Source organism: Rhea pennata, chromosome Z (assembly GCF_028389875.1).
Source record: "Rhea pennata isolate bPtePen1 chromosome Z, bPtePen1.pri, whole genome shotgun sequence".
In the NCBI taxonomy this organism is placed as follows: Eukaryota; Metazoa; Chordata; class Aves; order Rheiformes; family Rheidae; genus Rhea; species Rhea pennata.
The window spans coordinates 12,746,854-12,763,096 of NC_084702.1; the positions used below are offsets into that span (position 1 = coordinate 12,746,854).

The following is a 16,243-nucleotide window of genomic DNA, read 5'->3' on the forward strand; positions in this document are numbered from 1 at the left end:
TACTGCTTTAGCTGCTACACAGGCACTGGCCACATTCCTATTCTTGTTCCTCCTAAAACTTGAATTATGGGGAGGTCATTCCTGACTCCATAGTTAAGAAAGTGTATCTTCTCCATAGCTCAGAGGATGTTTTTATATTCATGGGCAGCAGTGTTATATTCACAGTTTTCTATTTAAAAGGAAAAAAAAGAAGTCTAAATGCAGATTTTTTTTTGTCAAACGTATTGATGGCCATGTCCTGCAAGCAGTGTTGGAGGGTGCTCACGTCTCTCTTTTAAAGTTTTATCTGAGATCAGTCATTATGTGACCTTCACTGTTATTTTTGAACATTTTAACCTTCACATTATTTAGCAGTGTTCTCTGGAGAAACAATACCTTTCACTGCCAAACCTAAAAGCATGGGTATGCCTAAAAGTAAGAAAGAAATGGGTAGATTCTGTTTTCTTAATTTGTGCAATTTTCATACTATGCAACCTGATACTGTAGGCCAAATTCCATATTATTCAAAAGTTGGTCTGTTAACCATTGTGGGATACGTGTGAACTGCTTTATTTCTTCTTGTACAATTGCAGTGACAAATTAAATCTCACATATATCCATCTAGAAGGAGGATATCTTCAAGGATATCTCATCCCCCTGCTATAATTCAAATGATTATTGGAGCAATCACTTATGCAAATGAGACCACTTTGAAGTAGAGTCATTAGCATAAATCAGGACAGTATCCATAACTTTCCAAAATGAGCAAATTCTCCAAAATCTGAACAGCAAAAATAGGAAGAGCCGTTATGTCCTCTTAATCAGAGGAGACAAATAATGAATATGTAAATGTATGGCTCTCATCCATCACACTGAAATCACAGTTTCCTCTGTCAACTGGTGTTTTCAGATTCACCTGATTTACTCTTTTTTTTTACCCTTTCAAATTCCTCAGGTTTCATACCATCTCATGACTGAAGACAAAGTTTGTGATGCAAATCAGACTCATATCAGCATATAAGGTAAGCAAGACTCTAAATTACACTTTTAAAAAATTTTATCTTGTAATGTTTGTTCTTTTTTTCCATTTGCTTATTGTTTATCTGTGGCTCTCCTTTGATTTTCACATTTAATGTAATTGATTTTTAGATTTTATTTCATAAATATTAATAATTAAAAGAAAGTAACTGAGATTCTTACAATAAAAGTTATACTTTTTCAGAAATCCTGAGTATCTGAAGAATTTTGGTTTAATGATGGGGTGGTATGTAACCACAGTTTGGTCCAAGAAATACTACAAATCCTGTGTTTTCAGCACCACAGAAAATTATGCACAGTAGGCAGAAAACAACCCAGTTTATTCTGACTTCTTACCAAGAATAACTATGACAGGAGAAAAAAGAATATGTATATGTGTATACACACGCATATATAAATCAACAGACTGATGTGAAAGCTAGCAAAATTTTATCTGTATCCTTTAACAAGTAAGTATGTCCTAGAAGAAAGTTTAGTGAACTTTTTTGCAGTGCTGTAGCAGTGTAGGATATATCAATTTTCCTTATATATAATATTAAATTCAAGGTCTTTGAGAAAGCTGAGACCTGTTTGTGTAAGGACTGTGGTTATGGTGGTGCCTACACTCTTTAATTCAGAAAAAGCATACGTTGAAAGATCTGATGAGAGAAAACCCTTGAACAGCAGTCAGGCATCTCTCAAATCAGAATACCATGGCTTGCTTGTTTTACATTTTTTTTCCAACACAGATATTAAGTGAAGTTTCTTGATGTGTTTGCATGAGCAATGGAGAAAGCATACTAATTTTACTAAGACAATATATACTGATTTCTAAATATCAAATAGTAGAAAAGGGAAAGAAGTACTATATAGGGCAAAATAGAAGATATTTAATATGGGATATTTTCCCTATTGCTTTTCTGGGTGCTACAAATTGAACTCAGTAGTGGCTAGAAATGTTGTTTTGTTGGAGGGAATTGGTAAGATTCTAGTCCTGAAACAAAATTAGCATGCGGTGAATATCTGTTTGTTGTTTTTGAAGTTTATCCCACAATGATTGCCTCAGAGGTCCTGAGGTCCACTGACAGATTGGCATTACTCCAGAGTTGCGCTATTTCTTAGGCTGAACATTAAGAGGTGTATGAAATAGATTTTTCTGCTTCAGAATCATAATGTAAAAGAAAAATCTCCAGTTGTTTTTGTGGGAATTGTGACAGCTGATCTCCTGAGCATATAACCATAATAATAGCAGAGAAGATGATCGTATAGAGCACATCTGTCTCTGCTTGTGTGGTCATAGAAAAATGGTCAGAACATTGCTAAGTAGCTGATGCATTTTATCAGTGATAGAAGAACAAAAAGGACCATGGGGACATAAATGCAGAAACAGCTGACATTTTTTTTTCCATTTTTTTTTTAATTGTGTAAGAACAGGCAAAAAAGTTGAGGCAACATTAGTTCCATTGGCATATGCTTCCAAGTCTATTATTTCAGGACTTTTTTCATTATTTTTCAAATTTAAAAAGATAAGGGAGCAAAGTATTAGTATGTTTGAAAGGTAAAACCTAACCAGATGATATTTTGCTGAAGTAATATTACATTATGGGCTGAATGGATTACAACAAAATCCTCTTTTGCATTTTCCAATGAATGATTTCATAGCTGCACGAGATACAGAAGCATAAATATCTTAACCTTGAAGAGTAATTTTTAACTAAATTTTTAACCAAAAAGTGTATTTAAACTACATTTCATACTTATTTACTCCCTCGGTAAAATGTCAGATTTCTAGTTTGGGCCATATCTTTCAGCCCAATACCTATTTTTCTCGATGCAGGCAATCCATGTGATGTCCCCTAATCTCTCTTTTTTCTTCGTTGGCCTCTTGTCAGTATTCTAGCAACCTAACTGTATACCCTGCTCACTGAAACAGACATTATTTGATAATTCCAACTCATAGGTATCTTTGAAGGAAAGAATGAATGAGAGAAGAAAGGAAAGAAAAACACTCCCAACTACCATTATACTGTGTAAATATTATTGTATATTCACTCCTTTTTAGACAGGGAGAAGGAAAAATGAATGTGAAGTACGGAATAGCAAACTATTTCCACTGGTTTAAAAAAGTAAGGCTACTGAAATATCCTAATGTCAGAGACAGAGATGAGAGGCAACACGCGTGTGAAAAGAAGGCTTCTAAAGGCCATCAGACTAAGAGTTTTCTGAAACATTAAACTTTCAGCACTTTGCAGGGAGACAGCATTTTGAGGACTGGACAGAGTATTGCATTCTTTAGTAGAGGAAAATAGTCATCTTTCTTTTTCAAGCCATACATACAAATGATTGTACACATTTTCTCAGATATAAATAAATTTCTTAGTAGTTTTTAAGATGTTGCTGTTTATTTGGAAAAAAAAAAACACTTAGTAAAATTAAGTGAATAAAACCTGAAAAAAAAAATAATAACAGTCTTTCTCACTCTTACTTTTTCTACAGGGACCTAAATAAGCAAATCAGCTTATATATATATATTATATATATTATATATTATACATAATAGGAAGTTAAGATAAATGTAAACTTTCTACTCTAAGTATCAAGAGAGTGAAAGATTTAACTAGACAGCTGCTTATTTTGAAGCCCACCTTCTTCTTCCTTTTTTTTTTTTTTTTTTCCCCTACAAAGTTATAGTTAGGTTATAGTTTGTTTTTTTCTGACTATGAATAAATTTACAGATATTTCCAAAACACCAGCCAAATGTAGCAAAGGATAATCTGTCAATTTTATTACAAGAATTATTCCTCACCATTTATAAGCAAGGAATATAGACAGCTCTAGCAAGAAAACAGTCTCTATGTCTGTGTTTGTGTGTGAGCTGCAGCTCTGTTACTGTGCGTGTACATGAGCACATGTGGTTTTGCCTATAAACCACCGAGTAATAAGATTTCCCACTACACTGAGAAAAAATTTATTCTTTAGATTTAATATGTTCTTGATTTCGTATTGCTGGTAATTGCATAGCAACAGACCCATGAACCTGAAAAATGGGGGATAAGATTTTAGTTTTGGGACTAGGTTATGGAAATTAAATGAAAAGAATTACTTTTAATAATCTTACTGTTTAATATGTCTCAGTGAAAAGTTTATTGCTGAATACTTACATATATATATGAATATATATGTTATATATAATAATTTTACATGTATATATATTATATATATATTTATGCATATGTATATATAAAAGACTGTGTGTGTGTGTGTGTGTGTTTTGTGAACTGTCCTTGATTAATACAAAAAAGATAAAAGTCAAGACACTACAGAGACTCACCTGACCCATATTAAATTCTTCACTGATTGAATTTGATTTCTGTTTTATTCAACCAAGATTATTTTGAAAAGCTATCTTCGTATTCGCATTGGTGGGATATATTCAGAGACTTGAATTAGGCCAGAAAACAGAGCCTCCTCCTACAGTGCTTCTTCCCTCTCCATGCCCCAAAAGAAGAAAAACAACAAAACAGAACAAACAAAAAAAAAACCTTTGAAATTACTAATACATGAAAAATATGAACATTGAGCCAAACCTTCAATCTAATAATCTTTTTTTCTTGTTCTTTTTCTTTCTTTCTTTTCTTTTCTTTCTTTCTTTCTTTCTTTTTTTTTTTTTTTTTTTTTTTTTTTTTTTAATATAAATCAGTACAAAACAATGGCACAAATATCCTGGCTAAACACATAAGCTGTAACTCCTGTGACAGATGATCTTCTTATATCAGCCAATACACTCATGTAGCCTGCACTACTTTGTATATTCCATAGTTGTTTCCTTCCTGCTAGATGTGCCTTTTTGCTATAAGAATGTCCTTTATCCTAAGTGTACTGTTAACATTAAAAATATTTTTACACTGTCCACATAACCAAGAATTATTAACACTATATTCCAAGGGAAGTAAATACTAGAATTTAATTTATTTCTGTTTATTAGTCACCACTTTTTTATAGCTAGTCTGTTATTCCCAAATACACTCTGTTTCAAGATGCAGGGCTATTCTAGAAGATAGTTGCAACCAGCAAAGTAGCATGGAAGGAAAGTATCTGTTTGCCTTGAAGACACAGAGATTTTAGTTTTTCCATACTTGGATCCTTCTGAGGTATGACTTGTCTGCCTTTTTTTTTGTTTTTTTTTTTTTTTGGGGGGGGGGGGGTGAGGGTGGGGAGAGGTTGTTGTTGTTCTTCTTCTTCCTTTTTTTTTTTCTTTGTCTTTTCCTAGCCATCTTTGACTAGTAGAAGAGCACATTAAAAGCAGCAACATTCCTGAGAAATCCCATCAGGATCATTGTTGTATTAGCATTTGGAGATGTGGACTTTTATGTTTTGTGGTTGGAATCAGCCACAGGCAAAAAAATGGACTTGTTTCTGGCATGGTTTCGGGGTATGACAATTTATGAGTATTTCTGAAATAGTGGAGTGCTATAAAAATAAACAAAACCAAAAAAATCCTGAGAGTTGAATTTTATTATCATATGAAATAACACTAGAAGCTCTGTTTTGTGTTCTGTGCAAGATTTTGGCTTTTGCAGAGCTCTTTAAGCTGAACTATAGTCATTGAGATACAGGCAGCCTGCTTTGAATATCAGATGAGAGAATAAGCCACCTTTCTTCATTCACCATCATCCTTGTCTGTGCTGGAAAGGAACTATGATTTGGAGACACAAACAATCATTGATTTATTTGGAAATGAGGGAAATAGAAATGGTTTAGGCTCCTAAGTACTTTTGCAAAATGTATATATATATATAATATTATAATATATATGTAATACAAAAAGGCAGTTACAGCCTTCTTTTCATGGAGGATTTTGTCTGGCATGAAGACCTAACAGTCTACTCTGCAGGATAACTAACATCTCACATTACTTGTCCCATACATCTCATTTTTATAAAGTATTACAAAATCTCCTGAGTGGTATCTGCCACTAATAGAGCTGTGTCTTTTCTTCTGAGCAGAGCTGACAATTTATAGTGCCTCTCATTTCCATGTGATGGGTTACAGTCCCGTGTTATTGATGTAGTTCCTCAAACAGGCAGCATTAGAACTCGTAGGTTGTGAAATTAGTGAATGAAATAAGGTTTGTCATTCCAGTGGTTGTCCTTAGGTATGCAAAAAGTTTAATAGGTGTTTGCTTTTCAACACTGCATATGTCGGTTTATTTTTTTTCTTGGGCCTTCTTCAAAAAGCTTTGGAAGGAGGTTATATGTGCTCAAATTACATGCAAACGTAAGGTCACGTTTGAGGTGGCAAGTGGGCCCCCAGAAAAGCCCTTTAATCTATATATTTCATTCCATATTTCTGTTTCAAAAAGTTCACATTTAGCTTCAGGAAATCTGAAAAACTGACTGTAAGTAGGCTAAGCTCTATCCACTGTATCCATCTGCAAAAAAAAAAAAAAAAACAGATGTAGTGACATACACTAAGGTATTTAGATACCTAGTTTCTCCAGCTCTAGAGTTGGTCTAAGTTCATGTCTGCATGTATTCCAGAGAAGTGAAGGTGCATACCGATTTGAGAGTGGGCTTGTACCTGTGCTGGGTGTGTGTGTAGGGAAAGCATGTCTTAGATATTTTTGTTGTTAGACAAAAAAAAAAAAAAAAAAAAAAATTTTGATTAGATCCACAAGGGATATATTTTATTATAAGAACAAACTGAAGTGGGGAAAAAACATACAAAAAGGAACCTTTCTTTATTGCTGAACAGCGAAGGAATGTATTCTAGCTTCATTTTGCAGTGCAGACGTAAAGGGATGGGTGAATATTTGAAAGCTGACAAAGGTCCCTCTGATGTGGAAGCCAAAGGCATACGGAAAATTTTCTTTCTCCAGTGCTTTAAATGAAAAGTCTTTATTTTCAGAAACAATGGTAAGTGCTTAGCAGATTCTGAGGCCATTTAGGATATATGTTTGCAACACACATCCATGCAGGGTGTTTTGAACTAGATTAAATTTTCTGCAGAAGTACACAGGAAAAACCAGCACTTCTGGATGCTACCAACCCTTGAAAACGTGTTAGAATAGAATGGGAAGAACAGAGAAATAAGTAAAATCTTACAATGCCATTTTCAACTATTTAATAGAGGACTCAATTCTGACTGATCACTATAGCCTCAGCCACTTCGGATCCCCTCCTTATTTTGAGAGAATTACAGACGTAATACTTTGAAAGCCTTTATAGGGCTGGGAAGCACGGTATGAACCTAATCCTGGCAAAGAAGGAACTTAATGAAAATCAGAAGTTTCTGCCTATTCTTGTGACAGCACTTAGAAGTTCAGAGGTATCTGAGTTGCCTGAAATGTCCAGGAAAAAATGCAGCAAGAAGGTAAGACTGGGAACCTTAGTGCCTGCTCTTGGGGGTAGCACTGAAGGCCTGGCATCTGAAAGAAGGAAAAGGAGTTAAAGAGCTCCAGAAGGGAATAGGTACTAAAACATGTGTGGATGGAAATCGTTTAAGTTTGTTTTATTGGAATTTGCTGTTTGATTGTCGCTTGTAGATTTTAAGGCGAAATCGTGAGCTGCTTTAGTTGCAAAAAAAGAATTGGAGAGCAACTCCAGTATTGTTAGGAAATTTCATTTAAGAACATGGAAACTCCAGAGAGCGTGGGATGAGGGATGAGCATGGGATTCACCAGAGTTAAAAACTAATTCACAACAGACAGACTGCTGCAACCACTGGAACGACAATCCGGCTGAATATCAGGTGCCATGGCAAAAGTGAGAAAACACAGTAAATTGTGAGTCATCCTTTTCCAGGCACAAATGTACCCAGGTACAGCATTAAGCCTCTGTTGCTTAGGCTGTACACACACCCCATAACGTCAACACAGTTCTTTAGTAAAGCCTTACGTGCTGCAATAAAGTGAATAGAGACTCATAGCGCTCCCACAGAGCTTCATTTATCACTGCTGTGATGATTCATCTTAATACGATACAAGTGCAGAATGCCACCCACACAGAATCGTTGCATTTGTAAAATGTTACAAGCAATTGCATGAAATCTAGGAGGGAAATATCCATTCAAGTCCATCTTTGACTGCTATGAAAGTTGTCCCTGCTGTTGCAGGGCAGATTCCATTCAAAAAAGTTCATGGGGAGCTGTCTGTGGGCTACACTAGACTGGATCCACATGGATTACATATCAGCTGACATGCAAGACTGTGAGAAAGAGAAAGTGAGCCTGCATTTCTTTTTGCTTGGTCCTCCCTAACTGTTCAGGTACAAAGAGTAAGAATATGCTCCTTGAAATTTTATCACTCTTCTACTTGCACGGCAACAATGGGAAGTGGTTCAGTTCAATTTTTAGGCTTCTCTTCTAGTGTGATACCTCTTTAAGTGGAGAGTTTCATCTAAAGAGAAGTTCTATCATTTCTGGCAAAGCAGGGCTTGGAAAAGTGAAGTAACTTCTAACAACAGTAAAAGTCAGCAAAAGAAATTGGTTGTAAAGTGCCACATATTTCTAAGAACATATATCTTATTGGACAATATACTGTGTGGTGTTTCCATAAGAAACTTCTCCCAGAGCCCTTAGAAAAAGGCTCTGTTAGGACAAGTCTTTATTTGAAACATTCTCTTGGAGAGAATAGAACAGTGCTGTGTAAACACATTCACATGTACACAGTAGTTTAGGCAAGACTGATGAAATAGCTGTGAATAAATATATTGGAGCCTGTTTTAGGTGTTACAGTAGAGGCTAAGGATTCCAGTGAGAATCTCATCCTTTCTGTCAAGTCCACTACTTGCACATAAAATAATTTTTCTGCAGTTTTGTGATGTTTAGTAACAGCACTCAAGAAGAGATTTTTTGTGAGGCACCAAGTCAAGGCCACTGTCAATGCAGATGGATCTCACTTGCAGATGGGAGGTGAAAGCCTCATGGTCCTGAAATTTCATTCATTTTCTTCCAGTGATGGGAGCTGGGCTGACCAAAGACACCACCTCTCCTTATGGACTTTGCTATTTTTTCACCTTAGACTGCCACAGCTGCAAAGAGCAGTACAACTGCACTGCTCATAAATATATGTCTGCAATACAATTCCAGGGATAGGAGGAGAAAGAGAGTTCATGTCATGTGTGCAAGGTGAGCCAGTACAGTCCAGGGACACAGAAGAGACAGGATCTACTTCTTATAAGCACATTATCTTAATATTTAGACTATCATGCTTCATGAAGAACTATAATGTGTTAAAATATGTTATTTGAAGCAAATTAAAGTCTGATGATTCTGTTCCTAAAAGTGTCTAAATGAGCTAGAGACCACAGCTTCACTTGAATGGATATGGATAGAAGTGTGTTTGAATGTAATTCACTCAGGAATAAAATATTGAGCCTGAGTTGGACATAGTTAACAGCAGAGTAGAAATCAGTTAACAACAGATCTTGCCCAGTTTCTGAACAAAATCCTATGAGAGTTTCGTCAGTGAAATGCCTAGAAATCTTAAAATAAGGCAGATGTTCCACAAATAGGTGTATGTAACAAATCTCAGATGAAAGCAGTACAGTCTACTTGAGAACACCATTTTTACGAGCAAAGAGAGATAAGGCTAGTCATGGTGATGCCCTATTTTTGGGCATCTGTGAAGAGGCTATTATGTCTATCTGTGTCCTCTGAGTGTTTCACTCAAACATCCTCTCTTTGGACAGATAGCTGCAAGGGCAAAGGCTGCCTGTTTTTTTCCAGGAGTTTTGGACAAAACATGACCATTGTGATGATCTAGTCTTACCTGCCAAAAAATATTCTTCATACAGGCCCCACAATTTCTCCGCTAACCTGTTCTCTGGGGATTGGAGCACATCTTTCTAGCAAACACTCAGTATGTGTCTCCCATACTTCCTGATAGCTGTACCTGGAGACAGGATTTTACTCTATATCTTCAAATAAGGACATCTCTACCACAGACATATATGTTGTTCCTGTGTTTAACCATCTTTCCTCAGTAATGTAATTAATATTTCTTGTCTGAATCTGTCTAGCTTCACCTGTTGTATCTTTTACGGTCTTTATTAGATAGATTAAAGAATGATCTTTTATTGGAAGTCATCTCTTCTTTCACATAACTGATACTCAAATCATCTCAATCTTCTTTTTAATAAACCTTAATAAATCAGATCTTCACCAGTTTTTCCTGAAGACCGATGCAGACACCACAGATGGAGTTCAGAGATATATATTTATGATATTGGCCTAGCAGTTAGACCTTTTCAAGCTGTACACTGTTTAGGCTATTTGCCCACTAATCTTGACTGGGATCTTTAAACACTCCATCCTAAAAATGATGAACAACTTAAGTGAATGCCAAAACAACAGTATTACTATTAATACCCAGTGTTGACACCCTCAGGATGCCTTTGGTACATGTGTTTGAGTGAAACATTGGCACAGGGCTGAAATATATCAGGGTGAAATATCCCACCTTTGTTTAGAGGCAGGGAGAGCACAGCTTGACATTTTGAAGTATGTGTGGTCCATATTATTCTTCTTCTCTTTGAGCTGTGTCAAGCTATCCATTTGAGCAGTAATACATCAGATAAGTACACACTATTTGTTTCTGGCATGTAGTCAGCTCCATTTTAAAACCCAGCATACAAATTGTTTCCTTGTTGGAAGCCCTGGATCACCTGGCAGTCTTATTTATCTTTAAAAACATACAGGTTGTAAGTGGCCAAGCAATTCCTCCGGACATTTTAGCTGAGAATGAAGATTTTTTGAAACCTCTGTAAGACACAGGAACTTAGGACTCTGGGTAAGCCAGAGCAATCCTCACATGCAACGTAAATGGGATAAAATATCATGAATGACTTTCACATCATTCCATTTCTGCATATAACAGTCCGTTTTCTTTGCCATTACTTACTGGTAGGAAGAGGACTAGGAGAGGATTCCAAACAGCTGTGGACATCATAGTTCTTGAACTGTCTATTATCTCTGGTGCAAGGTTTTTTTTAATTATTTTTTTTTATACATATATATATATGGAAACCTGTTACCAACAGGTTAGAATAATGCCAAAGGAATGACAAGTAGTTGGTTCAGATGCAGGAAATAGCTTAGTTTCTCTGAAGCAAAACAAACCACAAAACCCATTTTTAAATAGTGATTTCTTTCATTTGTTTGTTTTAGTGTGAGTCCTTAAATGTACCCTTCCTCTTCTTCCAAATTCTAAGGGATTGAATTATCCTGTATACCTATCTTTACTAAATCCTAGAATTTCAGTTGCAACTAGTAAAGTTGTCTAGGGAGATTCTGGAATTATTTATATTTATTTCGGAGCATAAAAGCCTCATCTGTTCATCTGGGGAAGATTTTTGTAGAAAATAAGTATGTTAATATCAGAGTTTAAAGAAAAAAATATGAAGAGGGAGTAGTTATGGTTTAACATAAAGATATAGGTATAGCTACCCTCTCTAGGAAAAAAAAAAGTTTGAAATCCTCCTCCTTTTTTCCTCCCTTCCTATACAACAAATCATCCACCCTCTTGTACCAACTACAGATGTTTTACTTTGCAGATTCTGGGCCACATTTTCACCAATGCCTTGCATCCTACATGAAGAAAATGTGTCCAGATGCCCAGCATACTGTAAACTTTGAGTCAGTGTCACTGACTCCCTACTGGAGTAGGGCAGTTCTTTGTTCTGTGCAGTCTAAGTTAAGCTCTAAATAACTAAAACGACTTTTATGTCTAGCCCTCTCTATAATCACTGCACTGTGCCAGTCTTCCAGTCTGAAGCCAGAGGGAAAAAAAAATCGTGTTATATGTGTGTCTAGCAGTCTCTTTCTACATCATTCTGCACACTTATCTCATGACTTTCAAAACCCACTAACCTTTGTCAAGCTAATTTGACAAATAGAATTGAAAGTCCTGCAGATGCAACATGCTTAAAATGTTGTGAATTTAGGAAGCTGGAGGGTATATTCAAGGATATGTCAAAAACCTTCAGAGCTTCAGTGGGAAGTTGCAACCTAGGTGTTAGAAAAAAAATCATTGAAGACTGTTTCCATATATAACCCAACTGCAGGAAAACCTTAACTAGAGCCTGCATATTATTAGACATCAGACAATCCAGTAGGGAATGGATAAACTGAAGTTTCATTAGCACAATTATAAAATGATGATTTTTCATTTTGATTCTATTTTATCCATTTATTTTCTCATAGACCCCAGGTTTAGATGATTCAAACATCTTGTCTACAAAGGTGTCCATTGTTCTGGAAAAGATTCAGAGCATGCATTTTACACATCAAAACCTGTAAAAGGATTTCAGCTTCTTTGCTGAGCAAGTAGTATTTAAACGAGTTTGATTCAGGCTAGGCAGAGGAATTATTTGGCTAATTAACATATACCACCGTTTATCACCATTACATGCTCTCACAACCTTTTCCAGCATTGGCATAAATAAGCACAACCCTACTAGGGGACAGTATGCACTTGGTGGAAGCACTTGAATGACAGCATTTGCATCTCTGGCCCCTTTTCACTCTATCTTTGTGGTGCAAGGATAAAAGTTTGCAGATAAGCACGTGAGTGATTTTCGATCTGTGAAATTAATAGCAAAAGCCTGAGGCAGATAGTTACAGGTCAAACAAGTCCTCAGAACAATATAAATTCTGAACATCGCATCAGCCTGCTCTTCTGTACAGTGTTCTGCTTTCCTCCCTGTTTTTTATGTTATTAGGACAGCAAATATATAATTACCAATAAATAGTTAATGCTGTTGTGCAAGTTGTTACACAAGCCAAGACTTTTTTTATTTGTTACAGCCACTAAGATGTGGCTATTTTCAGAAATCCTTGGCTAGAACCAGTTCATGTGTTCTGTATGCCTCAGTAGAAAAGCCTAATTTTCCGTGGTTTATAGTAGTCTTCCTGGGCCACCATATGTCTGGTTATCCTAGTACACTGAAGAAAAGAAAACTAAACTTTGCTTTACAAAGTATATTGCATGTCTATTGGGGAAAATTGATTACAGAGCATCAGTGATTCCACAGAGAATTGTATTGGGGATAAAAAAGAAACTATTGAGATATGAGCTCTGAAATCCTCCACATGCTCCATAAAATTAAACCTGATTACTTGTAAATTCTTCAAAAATGGAATACCAGTTTACCACATGTACTGCCCAGAAGAGTGGTTTTCTTTCTTGGTACCACTATAGTGTGTGTGCTTGACAGACAAAGTAATGGCTATACACACGTGCAAGAAGTTGCTAACATAAACCGATACTCCAAAATAAAATAACTTAAATCCTATGCACAAGTAAGTCTGGAACATTTTGCAGGATCTCTTACCTAACATGTAATATTTTCCCTCTAATTATGTTCTGACAAATGCTTCTCTGCAAAGCTTTCCATGTTTTCTATCTTACCATCAGACATCACCATGACCTTCCATAGTCAACTGCAGTTTCTTGCACCTCCAGATCCCTGGGGAGATGCTTAGGACCTATGTAGTTAATGCAAGGGTTTAGTCTTTTTCTGTCCAGTCCAGAGGAGGAAAGCATCGGGTTTTCAGAAATGATGGCTGAGTGTTTTCCTATTGCTTCGGGCTACCAGTGGTGCTTCGGGCTACCAGTGGTGTCTGCTAGGTATCTGCTCTTTTTGCCAAAATATCATTTCTTTGTTTTTTGCTAAACCTGGAATAAGAGTGACAGAACTCAGAAAGGCAATGAAGATAAGAGAGTCCCTTGCTTTATTGCTAGAGTAACTGACAGATAAACTCTTGCCATCATTTTACTATTATGAAGAACGTTTGTAAAGTAAATTACTATCTGACACCAGGGTTCCATTAACAAGGAAAAGTAAAGCACAGGTTAAAATCACATCTAGACGGATGAGAAAAAAAGTATTAAAGATAAGGCTACAAGATGAAAAAAGTCTAGAGAAATTCAGGTCAACTTTTTTTTGCAGAAAATGTGGACTCTATCATCTTGCAAATAAGTATTCTTATGTGTTGAAGTTCTGAAAAAAAATGCATTGGGAATCCAGACAGAATCTTGAAATAACTTAGAATGATAGAGCCTTTCCTTATGCTGCTTTTAAGGTGCAGAACTTTAAAGAGCTACTTTCCAAGTAAAATCATTAAAGTCGAAGAAGATGAAAGCATTAGTAAAATTTAGAGCTAATTCCAAATGGGATCTCCTCCTAAAATATGAAAAATAGATAAAGTCCACCTGTTACTAGATTAGCCAGAAAGTACAAGCTGCTCACTGCAATCTAAACCAGCTGAGTGATAACTCCTCAATAACTTCCTTAGGTGATGTCTCTACTAAGACAGTAAACATTTTGCTTGTGGCTGCTTAGGTTGCATTTAACTGGGGGACATTAGGTTTAGAAGAAGTTTTTAGCATTCCTGTCTATTGACTGCTGGCCTGTTCATACACCTCTTGCTTCACACAGCACAGCCATGTGTTGTCCCTGAGTAGCATGTTTACTAGACTCTTGTGTGAAAACACTCAGTGGCTGAAACATGCTGTTAGCAGAGCTGGCTGTCAAGCTGGCATTCATACTTCTTAGACAGAAAGTTCTGCACTAAGTAGCTGGGACAGATACTGTGGATGAACTGACGCATGCACTGTGTGTCATGAGCAAAAAGCCTACCATAAACAAAAATATACATATATATATATATATGTATGTATATATTTACTTACACTGACTTTCAATGTAGTGAATTAAGCATATTTGGGATAAATATGAGCACATTTGTGCCAGATTGGGTTGACAAAGCAACAGGCAAAAAAAAAAAAAAAGAAAAAGAAAAGAAAGAAAAGAAAAGGAAAAGAAAAGAAAAGAAAAGAAAAAGAAAAAAAAAGTGAAAGCTGGAGAATGGATACCATCTAGTGGTATTGTCAATAAACTAATGGATTTGGCAGTCACTGCATTTGTGCTGCTGCATGTCTGTCTTCCTTTTGGGGTCTTTGTTCTTTACTGGAACTCATTAAGTTTCATCATTATATTTCTACAGAAAAAAAAATAGCAGCTTTGAATTGGCGACAGTTGGAGAACATGCAAGGCAGTGCTGTGCTGAATCTTCAAGTTCTCAAATTGCCATTAGATTTTCTTCTCTCTGCCTCTCTCTGGAAAAGACATATCTTGATACAGGACCAAAAAATTGCTGTGAAGGGTATTAGAGCCTCAGAGGAATACAGAGACTCTGTTTCCAACCAAGTTCTCGTGTTTTTTTTTTTTCTGATCTGGACCTTAGCACTGAAGATATACTTCAGCTATCATGTCTTCATCTTTTTCCATCCTCATTCAAGTGAAGGACCTTCCTTTCTGGCAGGGGCTGCAGACCTGACCCAAACCCTGCTGAAGAGCTTTTACTTTGGCTTGAAGGAGTTCATCTTCAAATTGATCTTTGCAAACTTTTACCCTGAATTACTCACTGGAGGTGAAGAGCTCTCACTGCCATGGAAAGGCACAGCACCTTTGATGACAACCCTTTTACCTCTTTGATAGGAGGATAGGCAATCTGGTCCTACATGAGCAGCTATACACTGTGCTTTCCATACCACTGAAAGCAGGACTGCAGAACATTTCAAGTTTGCAAATTACCTCGTGTCTAATGGGTTCAGGCACTTGCAAGTCACAAAACTACACTGCATTGCACTGGTTGCTAGACTTCAGTTGTATTCTTAGGGCAAGGAGGCTTTTGCCATCTCTGCCATACCAGCTGTGCCACACTATGAAGAAAAGGGGGACAGCAGCTTGCAGGACCTGGGTAAGCATTCTTGTAGGAAAAGTATTGAGATCAGACACATCTCTAATGAAGTTCAGGCAGCACACTGTACAGCTAGCTCAAGACACGGCACGAGAGACCACCTCACATGCCCTCTGTGCTATCAGCATGGGGAACTCTGTCAAAGAGATGGACTCAGGGCTTTTAGTCCCCCTACATGACATTCTGACAGAAGGTAGAAATAAAGATCATCTTCTTGGGAGTTTTGAGTTTCTGAAATTTACTCCATCCAGTCTCATCTTTTTTCTCAATGAAGAAAATTTTATTTTGAACTGAGATTTCTGAGTATATTTTCAAATTGCTATGTTGACCAGAGTTCAACTTTAGAAAGTATTTTTTTTTTAAGTCAGTTTTAATTCTAGTATTACGCTCTAGCATCCTGTAATGTGTGAGGTCTCTGAGTTACCAGACAAACTCACCAAAATTTTTCCATAAGCTGTTTTTATTTTGTTAGAGATTGTTTTTG

At 36.4% G+C, this 16,243-nt stretch overlaps 1 long non-coding RNA gene across 4 annotated transcripts in view; it reads left to right on the top strand.

Moving 5' to 3' along the window:
• The window catches only part of LOC134153585 (uncharacterized), a 48,396-nt gene that overhangs the window by 7,049 nt on the left and 25,104 nt on the right, over positions 1-16,243 (top strand). For 3 of the 4 annotated variants that reach the window (XR_009961178.1, XR_009961176.1, XR_009961179.1), the window contains exons 2-3: positions 935-1,001; positions 4,697-5,147. This is a non-coding gene — a long non-coding RNA (uncharacterized LOC134153585). Of the gene's footprint in view, positions 1-934; positions 1,002-4,696; positions 5,148-5,266; positions 5,479-16,243 lie in introns of those variants that run through there. The other variant, XR_009961177.1, reaches the window with a different exon arrangement.